General features: G+C 46.0%; 1 non-coding gene across 1 annotated transcript; it reads left to right on the top strand.

Moving 5' to 3' along the window:
• The first annotated feature begins 9,149 nt into the window (after positions 1-9,149).
• Positions 9,150-9,247, top strand: Trnai-uau. Its single transcript has 2 exons — positions 9,150-9,187; positions 9,212-9,247. It is a non-coding gene; the product is annotated as a tRNA-Ile (tRNA).
• Positions 9,248-13,965: the final 4,718 nt, after the last annotated feature.

Raw genomic sequence — 13,965 nt, forward strand, 5'->3', positions numbered from 1 at the left:
CTTAGGCACATTTTGGTCAAAACGGGTCCTCGAATGGTCAGAGCCCGTCTCCAGGGCAGGGCTATCTCAGCGTTTGATCTGAGACGATTCGTCGAAGGTTTTGCCCTGGGTTTCGTTTCACTCTGTGTCCAAAGGCAAGGAATTCTTTCAATTCATTTGGTTTCTGCTTGTCTTTCTGCTTTACCCAGGGATCTTCTCTTTTTTCCTTCTTTCGGTTGGGTTTTGGTTTTGTTTCTCTGTTTTTGGCAAAGATCCTTTGGGTCCAATGCGCGGCGCATTTCAATGCTGCACGTGCAACCGAAAAAGCGAACCTTCTTCGGTTTCTCACCCTTTTTGCCTTTCCCCTGGAGACGGGACCGACGACTGAGGACTGAGGACTGAGGACTGGGGCCCTGCCTTTGAGCCGAGATTGAAATTTGTTGAACACCGGCGTGGCATAACTTCTTTTTGTTGGTTTTCTTTGGGTTTTTTGTTGGGGCTCGACTGCGCTTCCTTTTGACGATGACGACTTTTATTAATATTTCGGGGATTGGTTTTGGGCTTGGGGGCATTTTTTGTGTTTTTTCTTTTGGTCGGGCACCGAGCGGAGTTTTTGGACAAAGAGATGCGCTTCTTGGAAACGTTGTTTGGGGCAAGAGCTTAACGCTAGTCGTCCAAGATGAGGTACAGATACAGATACAGGTACAGATTCATATAGAATAAGTGATTTTTCCTGGACTTTTCTTCATAAATATATTGTACTCAGGATCGTAGGGGCCTACGTTTGTTATCAGCAATTTTTCAATAGTTTTCCTATAGTTTAAGATTTAGATTTCATCATTACGAACTTCGTATCGAATGCCTATCCTGTCTAACGATTTCCTAATGGCAAATCGTTAATCAAAATCAATAACAAATAATTCGTAAATCAAATACATGGCTGCTAATAATTCCATTAATGTTTAGAAGTTGTAAAACGACATTTTAATGAAATGAAATGTAAATGAAGGGGCTAAAAATATTATACAAATATGCATATAATAACGATAGAACTATGTTTTTATAGTCGACTGATTCCGTGTGTTTATTGGAAAAACAAGATAAGTAATGGCAGAATTTACAGGTCACTAACCAAGTCGATATTCGACCGAAGAGAATCTCAATTTTGGAGTTTTTTCTTCGCTCCCCAGCGATGGCGGGGTCTGGGGCTAAGGCTGAAGGGGTTCGTGAGTATTTTGAAGACAAATCATGCCCCTTGGTCGCATTCGATCGCTTTGTGTGGCTTTGTCTTGTGGTTAGAGCCAGAGCCCCACTCCATGTGACTTTTTGGGGCCGCAATTCATCGCACGGCCTGGCCCCGAGGCATTTTCATCTCTCATTGCTGTGGATCGGCTCTGGTTCTTCCAAAATTAAGTTATAATTTCTGCTGAGAGCCACAGACTGCCGGGTGGTCGTTATTTGCATTTAAATTGCAAACAAATCATCGCAGAGGCCTTTGATTTATTGTGAAAATTATTGTGTCGCCCTTGCCTTCAATTAAAAGCGGGGTAGACGGATCCACAGTACTCTGGCTTCGATGATGATGACTGGTGGTTGGGTGCCCCACTGCGTGGGTTGTCGCTTCAACGGTAGCAAATGCAGATCGCATCAGGCAGACAGACAGACAGACAGCAGTAGCAACAGCTATTTATATATGTCTTTGTTTGGATTTTGAGCCGGAAAATGAGGTGCGTCTGCAGCAGTTACAGTTGCCACAGCCACAGCCACAGCGACGACGACGACGACCCAAAGAATGCCACAATCCAACACAAAAAAAAAAAAAAAGAGACTGAAAGAAACAGAAATCCATTCTTTGGCAGCCACTTGGCAACGAACGTCACGTAGCGGCGGCATCATTAGCCAGAGAGACCTCAGAGCCAAGAGGCAGAGGCAGTCCCTGTCCCTGTCGCTGTCGCTGTCTCTGCCCCCGAAACCCTGCCACAGAGACAGAGTCAGAGACTCTGAGACTCTGAGAGACTTATTTGTTGCGCCTTTCCATTTTCCCACTCACTTTGTTGCACTTTGTTTGCTTGCAACCGCTCTGCTGCTCTGCTGCTCTGTTGCTCTGCTGCTCTGTGTGCAACGAGCGCTCATTAATCCCGATTCCAATTCCGATTCCCGTATCCTCAGCAACCAGCGGCTGCACCTACCTTTCGCAGCGCTTTTGTTTGTGGCACACCTGAGAGGAAATGCGTAACACCCTGAAAGAAAGAAAGAAAGAAAGAGATACGAAATGTTCGTCGGCCTCTTGTCGTTGTACCGTTGTAATTTCCACGAAATCTCCTCTCTCTATTTCTGTGCGCCTCTGAGTTTGCAAACATTTTGTACCTTTTTGCCCCCCCCAAACAAAACTCTTTTATCTGAGATTTTGTCCACGCTGGAGGTCATACGCTGGACGGACGGACGGACGGACGGACGGACGGACGGACGGACGGACGGACGGACGGCATGCGGGTGCCTTCGGGTCGGTTTTAGGTCTACTACTCTTCAAGTCCCGCCTATTGTCTCGGTCCATTGACAGCCATTCAAGTGGAATTCCCCCGCATCTTTTAATTGTCTCATAATTAATGTGGGAAACGATATTCGAACGATTCGGGAAGGAAATCTCTACTGGCTGCCGTTGCTGCCGTTGCTGATTGAGATATTACACACATCCGAGCATCGTATGGAGATGGAGATCGAGATCCGTTCAGATTGGGCCATGTGCTATATGTCGAAACTGTCAGCAGAGTTTGAAGACCTCTCGCGGCCACTCGAGACGCGACACCACTCGATGTGGCAGATGTTGGGTTGTGGCAGCGACGAGCAGTGAGAATGCAACTCAAGTACACCGATTGCACTCTCACAAGTGCCTGTGGAAGAGAGGATAGAGTGCTTGTGGCAGCTGAGAAATACAAAAGAAAGTATAGAGCTATTGGGAGGCGGACTGATGAATCCATCATAGTTTATTGTAGAAATTGTAACTCCTAAAGGTCTATAGGAGTTTTGTGCTATCCATCTCTAAGAACCATTCAGAGGTATATTCTTTACACCAATTAAAAGACGAAATTCCATCGGAAACAGGTTCATGATTATACACATAAATTCGACTTTTATTTCAGATCTATATTCAATGAAATGTTGAAAATCTCTTAATAGATTTCACAATCCATTTCCTACTTCCTTCTTAAAAATACAATCACAATTCCGATGCTTCCATTGGGAAGTAAAGGAAGTATAATCGGCTTAAAGAAGTCGGTTCAGTAGAACCCTTAGAACTCTTTTCGATCTCATACGCAGATCTCATACGAAATGATTAATGATTGTGTATGAAAGATGATCATTAAACGCAAATGGAAATAATAATTCATATACAATTAGAGAGAAGAAACCCCTGTCCCTATTCCTATCCCATATCCTATGCATATATGGTTTCTTTCCATCATCTTATGGGGATTACTCATTCATCAAACCGGGGAAAACTCACTCCTGACATCTCAATTGGACATCGGGCTGTACTGGGGTGGGGGTGGGGAAGGAGCCACAGAAATAGACGGGATCGGACCACACCCATTGAGTAATCCGCTAACAGAAATCCGCTGGGGCTGGGGCTGGGGCTGGGGCTGGAGCTGGCTCTCTTGCGGCTCCAGTCATTTGGCACATTTAATCCACGCGTCAGCGAGCCGGGGCTCCACCAAAATGTTTGCGCATAGTTTAGGCCAGATAAATCTCGAGTTAAATGGCCAAAAGTCAAAATAAATTAAGCCCACATGCGCCGCAAACACAAACAAACACACACACACACACACACACACACATACAGACACCACCGAAACCCAAACAAAAGCAAAAGAGATCGAAGCCAGGCGACAGGCAGTCACCACAAACGTTGTCACACCCTTCTGGCCAAGGTATTTTGACCCGTTGAGAGAGCTCCATTCGGCTCGGTTCAGTTCGGGCCTGGCCTGGCCTGGCCAAATCCGCGTCCGCCCACATGCAGATGCATAGATGCATCATAGATGTGAGAGACAATGGGCACGGCTCCAACAGCTCCAACAGCTCCAACAGCTCCAGCTCCGACTCTGATTCCAACTCCAACTCCTTTCTCGAGCTCAGATTTGTCACCAGCTCGTTGTTCGGGCTCTTGTGCACATGCGCCATTTGGGGCCGCCGTCTCTGATTAAGTTGACGAAACTGAATTGCATGAGACCCCACCCCCCCCACCCCCACCCCCGCCACGGGGTCCCGTGACACGATTTGCACGGAAAGAAATCTCCATAATCCTCGGCAAACATTTTAAAGGGCCGGATTTCGGTTTAGTTTTTAAAATCGATATTCGCATCTCAAAGAACATTGATTTTCTTTCAGTGCATGGTGGAATCACCAAAAGGGGTGGACGGGGGGTGGCGGGGGAGTGGACCGTGAAGTGATATGATCTGGTGTGCGGTCTCTGGTATGGTGGAACGGAACTGGGCGGTATCGGGGTGACGAATTGGACAAACATTGGACAATTGCTGCGCCCTCGAAATGTCAACGCCCTGGAGCCGTACTTCGATCAGGCCCCCCGCCAGGCGAATATCGTATGCATGAAATATCGTATGACTCTACCTCTACCCTAACCTCTCCCTTTCTCTCTCTCTCACACACACACACACACACACACACACCGGCTGTGTGTGTGTTGGTGACATACTTTTACTGCTGAACGCATTTAATTATTGAGACAGTTGTTTGTTTTGCATTTCGCATTTCGCATTTGCACGCGCCGCAACCGATCGATTCCAATTGCCTTATTATATACCCCTGCAAGGGGTACTATGACTTTGAGCTCATTCTCGAGAAGCAGAGAAGAAAACAATACTCATACAAAACAAAGGGTCAACGCCAGAGCGAGAGAACGAACGAAATTTGTATGCTTTCACTCAACTCATCTCAGACCAGCATATCGTAAAGCTTCCATCGAAATATGCAACTGCAAGTGTATCAAAAACTTCGTTATCCAAAGCACTCCTCTCTTGTTTATGTTTGCCGCTCTGCTGACGGCGGCGTCCGCACTGGCGTCGCCCAATTATTCGCGACGACGGACTTTCGGCTGACATTTGAGTTCAAACACCTGCAATGCACTCAAACCGCCAACGTCGTGGTCGTCGTCGAAGCCGACGCTTTCGTTTGCATATTTTTTTATGCGCCGCACGCAGTGGCCGTCGCCGTCGCTGTCGTGGTCGTCGTTGCGTAGTGACCGACGCTGTGCTAATTTGACTAAATTTTTTAATTTATAACTGTTGCCGGTTATAAATTCTAGATAATCGAGTTTAATTGCCAAAGCCGCGAGTGCCACAGAAATGCTAGGCTCAGAAAGAGAGAGAGACACAGAGAGGATTTAATGCGCCTCAAGATAAGTTAAGAGCCAAAGACAGATGAGTGTAAACTTGCCAAATCACATAATCAACAAAAAACGTAGCAAACAGCGGGATAAAGTGATGGAAAAACAGCGTGAAAGAAAAATAAGAGGAAAACCAACCCAAAAAGGAGTGAAAAAATTCCCACAAACTTGACTCCGGCTTGACCGACAGACGGCCAAGCTACGTTGCCACGCTGCGAACGACTCCCCCCTCCCTCCCTTCCCACTCTCCACCACCACATAACGCAACGCAAGCAAATGACGTGAACGTGAAGTTTGATCAGGTGCGCATACAAATCTTACGGCGACGGCAACTTTCAGTTAAACAAAATACACAGACCAGCCACACACACATACACGCAAGCACATGAGCATGCGAAAAGAGGCTCAAGAAATTTGAGAAGAGCAGTGTGATGGCGACTACTGAATACCCTTTGCAGAGAAGCGATCAAGGTAAGCAAAAAAGAATATATGGTTTGGGACTTGTTAGTTGATATCAATCCATATGCACAGTGGAACTTTTCTGGGTGGTCAGCCACACAATGAATGTACATCAGGTGTAGCCCTACTTCATCAAACCCCCTCACTTAGCTAGTACTAGTTTCACAAGGTAGGGTATACCAAAGACGAACGCTGCAAAGTAAGCAAAAGTTAATGAGAAAGTCAAATAAACGAAACAAATAACATGCAAAGTGTTAGAGTGAGAGAGTCTGAGCTGAAGAGAGTGGGAGAGTGGGTTAGAGATCGTTGGTTAGACAGGGAGGTATGTAGTTAGGCAGAACGTTGGTCGGAGAGAGATGAGCAGTGTTGTGATGGGATGGGAAGAGAGGCTTAGAAGTTGAGAGCGATGCGCAGGCGTTTTTTTTACGGTTTGTTTTACTTTTTCGTACGCTTGCTCTTCGTTTGCGTTGTGAAGCATCTTTCGTTGTTGGTGTTGGCAACAAAGCATTTTGCGTGCCAGCCGCTGACGCGTGAGAAGGTGAACCAGCAATACCAGTGATATTCCTCCTTCCCGGAGCTGGGGCCTGATCCATGATTAAGCGACTGAGGCTGGCCCTGGGCAACAACAGTCAGTGCAAACATTGCGGAGAGCTCACAAAGCAATTGCAGCTGAGTCAATAATCAATCGTCTTCGATCCGGTGCGGTCCGGTCCGGGGCCTCGGCCAGTGCCTGGACCACGCACCCACTCTGCCATATGTGCATCCTCGGACGCTCTCCTCCTCCCATCTGCAGCCTCAAATGAAACGGAAAGTGGCGCTACAAGTGCATCAGAGGCGACGGCTGCAGCTGATAAGCGCTGCCCAGTCGAGACAGCTGTAATCTTAATGCACTTTTTTTGTTTTGCTGCAGCACAAAGTCTTTGGCGATTGGGCGGGCAGCAGAGGGATGCACTCGATATGAGACTGAGTATAAGACTGAGCGCGTATAAGCGTGTGTGTGTGTGTGTGTGTGTGTGTGGGATGCGGGAGTAATGAATTAACCAAAGCGCAGCTTATCGTGGCTCCCTCCCGTCTAGCTTTTATCTCAATTACCGAATTGGGGGGTCTTTATCGCATGCCCAGCTTTTACTTCTCTTTTGTTTCTACATTCGATTATCTCCCCGGTGAAAGTGTTTTCAAGATTTGGCATGTCTCGCGCTACACAATTTATTTTTTGTTTGGTTGCAAAATGAAATTCTCGAGAAGTGAATCAGAAAATACATACATAATTGAAATTTAAAACACTTACTAAGATTACACTTTTTTCAACTATTTGTTGTTTGTTTGTGTTTTTTTTTTTTAATTATTCAATTCCATCTGATTTCATCAGTGCTCGGCTCGATTCGCGCCATACATAGCTTCTATTCTACCCGATTTAATAGGTATTATGACGCCTGCAATTTGTGCCTATTTTGTTATTGTCAGTTGTTGCTTCACTCCCCTGGCGCCAGTGTCCGGAGGCAACCTTCCCCACTTCTCTCATACTGTACGTTTCACACTCTATGCTCCAGTTTGTTCCTTCCATGGAACTGATATATGTACGACGTGCCCCGCGCCGGAGCTTCGCTGATTTGATTGCCTCCGCGCGGGGTCCGGTCCGGTTCGGCCCGGCTTCTAATTCGATTTCATTCAATTCTCGGTACTACGACTGCACAATGGAAGTGCTATGTGTATTTATGTGGCACATCGTATTTAAATTTTATTAATTTGTTTTTGTCACCCATTTCTCATCGTTTTATTGTCCATATACTAAATGCACATACATATACATATGTAGTATTATTAACTGATTGACTGCAAGACGTCGTCGGACGGCTGTCATCTGGGAATATTATTTTCCATAATTTTTAATTACAACATGACATGACAAGGGATTTAATTTTGCATGCTTCGTCAAGTTTTTCCACTGTAAAATCGTTGTTTGTTGCTTTTTGTTGTTTTTTATTCTTCACCTTTTGAATTATGATTATTAATGTCGTATAATGGTCATTTGTCATGGCTTCGGGCCACAGATTGTGTTGCTGTAGCTGCTAACGGATTAGCCTTTTGTACTTTATTGTTATTGCATGCATTTTATTTAGTTAGAAGCGATTATGGCAACATCAGCGTCAGTGGCAGCGTCAGTGGCAGCGTCAGCGTCAGTGGCAGCAGCAACAACAACAAGTGCAAGAGAAACTGCAACAGTAATTAGCGCAATTTGCATTTCCTGGCTCTGGCTTGGATGGTGGATGCCTCATGGGGGACTTCCCAGACACCCTACCAAGTTGACATAAATCGGTTCTCTTCAACATAGAAGTGCTTTCATACTCTATAGTTCTTCAAGATACAATTGTATCTCTTATGCCCCTTTTAGGGTATTCCCTTCTTCGGTCTTCCCCCTTACCCACCTTAAGTGTCTGTTTTTTCCCTCTGGGGGGGATTTTGCAATTGCAAATGAAATTCATTTGAAATCGAACTGTTGTAACCGCCGCCGTTGCTGTGTGTGGGGGTCGGGTCCGTTGTTATGGCAATGGCGGTATTGGTGGGGGCTTGGGGGGCTGGCCAACGCCGCCGCCGTTACGGGGCTGTAATTTTCACGGTCTTCTTCGTAATCAGCACACCTGTTCTAGTCCGAACGAAAGTGAAAATCCAATAATTTGCATTGTTAAATGGGTTTTACGGGCACTGGGCACTACCTCGGACCCTGCTGTTCGCCAATTGAAAGTAAAAACTCTCGACCAATTTCACTTTTCAATGCCCTAATACATATTAATAATTGTGCAAGTCCTCGGTTTTTTTTCGTTTTCGTTTTCGTTTTCATTTTCCATTACAGTTTCTCTCGCGAGCAGCGACTTGTGATTAAACATTTAAAGCGAATATAATTACAAATAAATATTCGCATCTTTTGTGGGCTATGAATGTTGTATGTTTCACAAAAATGTTCAATGTTATTCGCTCTTTCTCACTAATAAACACGAATTAGAAAGAGAAAGAGGAGAAACGCTTTTGAGAAGATGAGCAAGCGAGACAGAGAAAGGGCTAAACTTTGGGAAGATAGAACGAGAGCGCCGAAGATGAGCAGCCGAAAGAGGGTAGGCAGAGAGACAGAGTGAGCTAGAGAGAGAGCGAGAGAGAGAGCGAGAGAGAGAGCGAGAGAGAGAGCGAGAGAGAGAGCGAGAGAGAGAGGGAGCATTTTTGAGAGGGGTGGACAGTTAGTCCCGGGCGAGCGAGAAGTGTTCTATTCTCAGTGGCCTGATCTCTTGTTGGGCATTTGGCAACGGTCGTTTCAACAGCTCCAGTGGCGCAATTGGTTAGCGCACGGTACTTATAATCAGTATTCTGTGTGTATGAGCAATGCCGGGGTTGTGAGTTCGAGCCTCACCTGGAGCAGGTCGGTTGAGACTATATTTTTTCGCACTCCTTTTCTTCACTTTCTTTCTTTTTCAAGATTTTCTCATAATTCTGAGCTATGGTTGGAGGTTTTTGGAGCCAAATTTTAGGATCTAAAGCGGGTTTGGTTTGAAATTCAGTTGTGGTTTGGTATATTTCAGAAGGATTTTTTTTGGCAAAGTTTTGGGGGATTTTTTTGGTTTGGGGATTTTATTTGGGATTTATCGGGTTTTATTAAAATTTATTTGGAGTTATTTTTGAATATTATTTACAAATATTAAGTTTTTTTTTTTTTTTAGGTTTTTATTTTTGATTATAAAACTTTTTTGATTATCACTGTTACTGTTAGAGCAATTTTAACAACAGTCACAGGAAAAATTACGATAAAAAATGCGTGTCATCAAGGTTGAAGAATTTGGAGGGTTATATTATTTGGTTCAATTATCTGTCCAGGTTTCTAGGGTAGAGCTGCTCTTAGATCATCCTGTTGGGCAGGTCGACCAGGTGTATTCTGGCGTATTCTGGTGTATTCTACGACGGGATCTGGTGCTCCCAAGACGCCTCGCCTGAGGGTGGTTTTCTGAGCTTAGAAATTTGGCTCTTCGCTTGAAGAGTGGCTCTTCGCGCCTTGGCGATGTCCCGGTTACGGATATACCACTCAGCTCCGGAGATCCTTAGCAGAAATTTACCCTGGAATGTATGAATCTTGTGCATTATAAACCGAGCGTTGAACTGGTTGTATTTCAAGTGTTCTTTATTGGGTTTAAAGATTTTATTATGAGGTTCTTGGGGAGATTTTGCCAAATATATATAGTACATCGTATATAGATTTATTGAAGTACTTTCTGCCATTAGAAATCTTTTAACAGATTCACATTGTATGGTGTAATTTATAGACTCTGTTGTTTAGTTTCATATCACACGAATACTTGGCCGATTGATTGTAAACATTTCCGAAATCTGTCAAAAAGTGCTGCCACATGCCCTTTGGTTGGTATCGAGTGGCGGTGTGGGGGGCTGGAGGGGTGGAGGGATGAAAGTTTGTTTAGAAATTCAACAACATCAACACTCCAACGGGGGAGGGGAAAAGTGGCCCCAGTTCGAGTGCGACTGCGACTGCGACTGCGAGTATCTTCTGGCCATATCCATATGGCTTTTGGGGGGAGATATATAGAAAGAGATCATGGGATCGACAGAAGGCAACAATTAATCACTGGGAAATCGAACAATATCCGCTTCGGCGCGGATCAGCATATGGCCATCTATCTGCATAAATAATTTTTACGATCTATCCGCTGAAAGTCAATTGAAATTATGAACACAGTTCTTCCAGCTGGTCGGTCGGTCGGTCGGTCGGTCGGTCGGTCGGTCGGTCGTCGTTTGAGGCCAAATCTAAACAACAATTCGGAAAACGGCAAACAGATGCGCGCGCGGCCACAAGAAGGTGTTGAAAAAGAGATATTTTCCCCGCCCCATCGATGATGGAATGGGATGGGTCTGTGGCTGTTGGATGTTGGATGTTGGATGTGGGATGGGGTGTGGGCGTTGTGGAGTGCCGAGTGTTTGGAGTGAAGTCAATAAAAACGAAGCAGCAAGAGCCGAACCTAAAGATACAGATACAGATACAGATACAGATACAGCAAATGCGCAGACACTGCCAATAAAATGTTTGCAGTCCAGCGGCTGATTTGTTTACAGAGCATCGATGATGATGACGCCGTCTCCCCGATCGATGGCACAGTGGTATGAAAGCGGTAGATATCTGGCAGCAGTAAAGAACCCTGTCCATGCCATCATCTCTTGACCCACTATCCCAGCCTGCCACTTGGCATATTTTCCGAGGAGCAGCTGCAGCTAGTCCCGTCCCCAAAAGTTCCAGCAAACTTTGGTGGTCCTCTGGCAGACACAGAGAGAGGGGGAGGGGGAGAGTATCGAGAGAAAAGGGCCCTCGGGGTCTTGAGGTTCGCTTGGGCTTGGACTCTGCTCTGTAGGCGTGCAGAATTTTAAACAAATATTTACACAGCCGAAGCATTTCGGGGCAGATGGAGCGATGGTGGAGATCGCCGGCGTTGGACAGCATCGGGGAGCAGCATAATCATTGATGGGTCTCTCGGAGCTCCAACGGCGTTCATTATGTGTTTACAGCTGCAATATTTGGGGCAACATTTATGCAAAATAAACACAACCCACCAGAGGAGTCGCACGGAGGATCCCCCTCCAACGGCTCCCCCAGAATTTTGTTGGTGGAGGCTCTCCTTCCGCATCGTCCGAGTCGATGTCGGGTGTACGTTATGCTGTCTGCTGCTGTGTGTGGAGTGGAACAGCAATTGATTTGGAACAGACCACCCAACATATCAGCTCACACGTACCGGAACGGAATGGACCCATCGCCCGCTGATGATCGTTCCCCGTACAACATGATGCTCGATCCGATCCGTTCCGATCCGTTCCGATCCCATTCGAACCGATCCTCATCTGCATATGGAGCGCGGGGGGGGGGGAGAGGGGGTGTAAGGGGGAAGAGAAGTTTGCGGTTGGGCGGTCGTCGTCGGTTGTCTGACACCCGTGTTTGCCGCTTGTTCTGCTTCTTGTACGTTTATGTTGTTTATTTATGAGGCACCCTCGAAACCTATACAACCTAACCATCCTGCCACATGCCACATGCCACATGCCCCATCCTCTACGCTGCCGCTGCGTGGGCCGAAAAAGAAGTGAGAATTAGGCCAATTAGTGGCCTCTTCCTGGATCTCTCTCTACGAGTACGAGAGTATCTGGCCAACATCATCAGCTTGCGGCGTCTGCAGCAGCGTCTGCGGCATGTTTGTGTCTTTTAACACTAATTGCAGAGTGCGGTGTGCAGTGTGGCAGTGTGGCAGAGTGCGGCGTCAGGCGTGAGGCGTGAGGCGTGAGGCGGCGTGCGCGTTGCATCTCAAGTGGAAGTGCTGCTCCTGCATCCGCCACCACCTACCTACCACCTCCTTCTTCTTCTTCTTCTTCTTCTTCGTCTCTTTGTGGCATGCCACTTCGCTCCAGTGTTTGTGAAGGTGAAGGTGGTCTGGTGGGGAATGTGTGAAAAGTCGGGAGATGAAACACCGACATTTACATCGATCCGACAGTCAAAATGATTTGCTTAAACATTGAAGGCAAAAAAAAAGAAAGAAAGAAGAAATCATTGCCGGGACTTTTGCGGGGAATATTCAATTTACGGAATATTTCAATTAATTTTCTTAATTAGGGTTTCCATTCCCCGAAACGAGCACGGCGACGAGTGCTTTTTGGCTTGAATTATTATCCCAAATTAGCATAATTATTTATAACATTTATTTACATTATGCGGTTTCGTTTTCGTTTTCGGTTTCGCTTTTGGGGAATATATGTAAATAAAGAAGATACTCGGGCTGGAAAAGATTTCAAGCTTTAAGTTCACACGAATTACAGCCATAGAGTGCTCGAAGGAACAGCTTCCAGATCTCAAAGTCCTAGCAAAACAGTGTTGGAAAAGCTGCTCAGCTATAGAAGCAGTGCTCAAAAAGGCTTTCAGAATAGAACAGCCTGAAAGAAACAGTCCTGTAAAAAAAGATCCCACAAGTGTGAGAGTCTTGAATAAACAGTGCTGGAAAAGGCTTCACAAGGCAACAGTGTTGGGAAAGCTTATCCGCTATAGAGAACTCAATGAAGCAGTGCTCAAAAAGGCTTCCAGAATAGAAAAGCCTGAAAGAAACAGTCCTGTAAAAAAAGATCCCACAAGAGTGAGAGTCTTGAATAAACAGTGCTGGAAAAGGCTTCACATGGCAACAGTGTTGGGAAAGCTTTCTAGTTAACAAACACTGTCGAAACACTGTCTCCCCATCGCTCCCAACTTCTTGATTGCATGTCTAGTATGTATTTACACAAGAATCTACTTACGATTGACGCGGTGTTCGCCAATCTAATGGCTTCTAACTCGTTGAAGCAGCCCCGAGAATGTTCCAGTAATCATACGAATGAGGTATCCACCCAGCAATGTGGGGGAGAAACCAGGTGCACTCTCCATCCATCCAATGTACGTGCCTGCCCAGCCCCAGCCACAGCCCCAGCCCCAACCCCCAGCCCCCAACCCCCAGCCCCCAGCCCCCAGCCCACACACAAGCCGACGGCGAGGGGCCAAGCGAAATGTGCCGTAAGTCACGCCCAGATCATAGTAGATCTATGTATAGTATCTACCCTCCTGACGCACGCGCTTACGTCAATTTGTTGTCGCAACGCATGGCCGCCAGACGACATGTCAATGTTGGTTAATTACATGCAACAAAACAGCAAAGGCAACGGCAGCAACAATACAAAACGTTGATTATTGTAGCAGCAGCCGCAGCAGCAGCACAAAAGTTCAACCAAAGTGCACGCAACGATGTCGTCGCCTGCCATTTTCCATGCCACAAGCAAAAATCGGCGAGAGACCAAAACGTGCCACCACCACTGCCACTGCCACTGCGGCAACAACAATATGCCATTGTTAATTGCATGACATAATCCCCAGCGCTAATACGAAACCGAAAACTCAATCGACGAAGCCAAAGCCAGGCGGCCAAGAAGTTGGCTAAAATCAAAGCAAAGACAAATTGCAGCACAAACTCCGACAAACAACAACAACAAAAAGATCGTAAAAGAAACAATTACTTTTGTGGCCATGTGTGTGTGTGTGTGGTGTCTGTGCCTTTTAATTGCTTAACTATTGGCCC

This window comes from Drosophila miranda, chromosome XR, assembly GCF_003369915.1.
Source record: "Drosophila miranda strain MSH22 chromosome XR, D.miranda_PacBio2.1, whole genome shotgun sequence".
NCBI lineage: Eukaryota > Metazoa > Arthropoda > Insecta > Diptera > Drosophilidae > Drosophila > Drosophila miranda.